Source organism: Rutidosis leptorrhynchoides, chromosome 9 (genome assembly GCF_046630445.1).
Source record: "Rutidosis leptorrhynchoides isolate AG116_Rl617_1_P2 chromosome 9, CSIRO_AGI_Rlap_v1, whole genome shotgun sequence".
Classification (NCBI taxonomy): domain Eukaryota; kingdom Viridiplantae; phylum Streptophyta; class Magnoliopsida; order Asterales; family Asteraceae; genus Rutidosis; species Rutidosis leptorrhynchoides.
The window spans coordinates 92,059,009-92,062,778 of record NC_092341.1 but is presented as its reverse complement, the minus strand read 5'-3'; the positions used below and the strand labels follow the sequence as shown (position 1 = coordinate 92,062,778).

At 32.0% G+C, this 3,770-nt stretch overlaps 1 non-coding gene across 1 annotated transcript; it reads right to left on the bottom strand.

The window, feature by feature from the left end:
- Positions 1-2,429: 2,429 nt before the first annotated feature.
- On the bottom strand, positions 2,430-2,536 carry LOC139869903 (small nucleolar RNA R71). The gene has a single exon (XR_011766485.1). It is a non-coding gene; the product is annotated as a small nucleolar RNA R71 (small nucleolar RNA).
- Positions 2,537-3,770: the final 1,234 nt, after the last annotated feature.

The following is a 3,770-nucleotide window of genomic DNA, read 5'->3' as shown; positions in this document are numbered from 1 at the left end:
GTAAAAACCCCCCTTTATAATAATAATATTACTTATATATATATTTGTATTTTTATAAATTTAAACTAATATAGCGTTAAGCTTTGTGAAAAAGATTCCCTGTGGAACGAACCGGACTTACTAAAAACTACACTACTGTACGATTAGGTACACTGCCTATAAGTGTTGTAGCAAGGTTTAAGTATATCCATTCTATAAATAAATAAATATCTTGTGTAAAATTGTATCATATTTAATAGTATTTCCTGCTAAAATTAAATAGTATTTTATACCCCTTAGCTTTGACATCAAGTATTTTTGGCGTCGCTGCCGGGGAACTTTCTTGCTTAAAAGCCGGAAGCGCAACGCTAAAATGAAAAAAACAAAAAGATTTTTATTTTTAGTTTACTTTTATTAAAATACGCTTTTGTAAAAAATACGTTTTAATATATTTGAAAATATAAAAAGAAAACAAAAATATAAATATTTTTAAGAGTTTGTTAAATATTTAAGTTCTATAAAAGTTTCTTTATATTTATTTTATAAAAATATAAGTTTTATTTAATTTATAAAAATATATTATATATATATTTAAAACAGAAAAAAATAAACACAGCAAAATAAAAAAAATAAAACATTCGGCCTGCTACTGTAGCAGCCCGTAACCTGGCCCAAAACCTCAGCTCATGCGATCGCATGAGCCCGAAGGCATAAACTCATGCGATCGCATGAGAGTGTCTGACACGCCAACTGCAACCCTAAAACTGCATTTATTACGGGTATTATTTATTATTATTAATTTAAAACCCTAATTAGGTTATATATATTATATTATTTAGTTTAGTTATTTTATTATTTGTATAATTTAGTTTAATTAGTTTATAAAATTAACTGTTTTATAAAATAAATAATATAAAAATAATATTTTTATAAAAATTGTCCTTTTTACAACTTTTAGTATACTTTTATATTTTGTCCCTTTTTAATTGTTTTAGCGTAATTTTTTGTATTTTTCGCTCGTATTTAGTTTTAATTCATAGTTTTTGCCATAGTTATTTTTATTTCTAGATTTTTAGGCTTTGGCGTAAAATCCCTTAAGTGCTTTTTCTTTAGACTAAGATTTAGGTGATTTAGAATTTTGCGACGCCTTTTTAGGTTTTAGTACCTTTTTAAGATATTGCCATTTGGGATATAGTTTTACTTGTAAGCTTTAATATTTTTAGACGCCTTTTACCTATGTATCAATTATCATTCCAATTAGTAATCTCAATTTGCGATTATAATTTTAAGTTAGTGATAGTAATAAGGTTGGGTTAGTCGAGTTTTTTTAAGTTCTATAAGTCATTTTTTTATTATTTCTTATTTTTCGACGCCTTTTATTTTTTCGATATTTTCTTTTTCGACCTTTTTCGACGCGCTCTTTTTCTTTCTTATTTCTCGCTATTCTAGTTTTAGGACATAGATTTTTTTTCTACTTCTTATCTATACTTCTTAAAATTACGAAAATTTATTTTAAGTGGTTAAATTGATAGACATCAAAATTTTCTGGTTCGTAGTAATAGTTGGATTTGTACGTGGACCGGGTTATTGGAGCCAAACAGTCCTCAATTATATTGAGACCAAACGAATCCTGCCCCTCTGCTGCATCTTTTGGCTATTCGAAACGTGGGCAAAATCAGAAAAGTCTATTAATTGGATAACTTATATAATTTTTCTTTCCTTTTAAAAACTAATAGGATATTCATTGAATGCACCGAGCAAGACGTTCACCACCTTTTGTACGTTCACCACCTGTAACTAGATCAAGACATCTAGCAAATATTACCGCTGTTGATTTTTCTTTAGAATCGTCATCCAGTCAACCAAGTACTCCAGTTCAAATTTCTGATAATCTATTTTTTGAACCCGACCTCACAATTGAGAATCCGAAAAATATTCAGGGACGATTCATAGATCCTGAACCATTAAATTTTCCTCCGGAACCACCAATCATTCAAACAGAGATTGTTGAGGAACGAACCATTAAATCAGAATCCTCTAGTGATTCCAATTCAACAAATTCAATTATGGAGAATCTGGAACCTTTAAGTATGGAAGACCGAATGAGAGCTAAACGCACTAGCCAAGGTCACGCAATTACTCATCCTGACATTAATGCACCAGATTATGAAATCAAAGGACAAATTCTACACATGGTGACTAATCAATGCCAATTTAGTGGTGCGCCGAAGGAAGATCCAAATGAACATCTTCGTACCTTTAATAGGATCTGCACTCTATTTAAAATCCGAGAAGTTGAGGATGAACAGATATATCTCATGTTATTTCCCTGGACTTTAAAGGGAGAAGCCAAAGATTGGTTGGAATCGTTACGTGAAGGGGCGATTGATACATGGGACGTTTTAGTTGAAAAATTTCTTCAACAATTCTTTTCGGCATCTAAAGCCGTAAGACTTCAAGGAGAAATTGTTACGTTCACACAGAAGCCAAATGAAACTCTATATGAAGCGTGGACAAGATTTGGAAAGTTATTAAGAGAATGTCCGCAACATGGTTTAGACACCTGTCAAATAGTACAAATATTCTACCAAGGATGTGACATCACTACAAGAAAAGACATAGATATAGCAGCTGGTGGTTCTATTATGAAGAAAATCGAAACTGATGCTTACAAAATTATTGATAACACTGCTTCCCACTCACATGAGTGGCACCAAGAAAAAGATATCATTAGATCATCTAAAGCAGCTAGAGCCGATTCTAGCCATGACTTAGATTCCATTTCCGCAAAGATAGATGTTGTCGAGAGACGAATGGAAAAGATGACTAAAGATATCCACTCAATACGAATTAGTTGTGAGCAGTGTAGAGGACCACATTTGAGAAAAGATTGTCTCAGTATTGAATTAACAATGGAACAAAGAGAGAATGTTTCATATCTAAACCAAAGGCCTGGAAATAATTATCAGAATAATTATCAACCGCCAAGACCGATCTACAATCAAAACCAGAATTATAATCGAAATATTCCATACAACAACCAACAAGGTCCTAACAATCAACAAGTATCCAATAATACTTACAATCAGCAGAGACCTAATTTTCAAAACAAACCACCACAAACCGATGATAAAAAGCCGAATTTAGAAGATATGATGACGAAGCTAGTTGAAACTCAAACGCAGTTTTTCACATCTCAAAAACAAACTAATGAACAAAATGCTCAAGCATTTAGAAATCAACAAACTTCTATTCAAAATTTGGAACAAGAAGTAAGTAACCTAGCAAGGTTAATAGGTGAAAGAAAACCGGGAAGTTTACCTAGTGATACAAATGCTAACCCCCGGAATGAAACAGCTAAAGTCATTACCACAAGAAGTGGTACAACACTTAAACCACCTGAAATACCTGTAACTTCTGATGAAACTATTCCTACTCCACAAGAACCACAACCTGAACAAGATAAGGAAAAAGAACCGGTAGTTGAAAAGGTTAATGAAGATAACACAGTTAAGGATAAACCTTATGTTAAACCATACCAACCACCACTTCCTTACCCGAGTAAAATGAAGAAAGAGAAACTTGAAGCCGAGCAATCCAAATTCTTGGATATGTTTAAACAGATAAATGTAAATCTTCCTTTCATTGATGTGATTTCAGGAATGCCTAGATATGCTAAATTCTTGAAAGATCTAATCTCAAATAGAAAGAAAATGGAAGAACTCTCGGCTGTTACTATGAATGCTAATTGTTCAGCAGTGCTGTTGAATAAGATACCAGAAAAACTATCT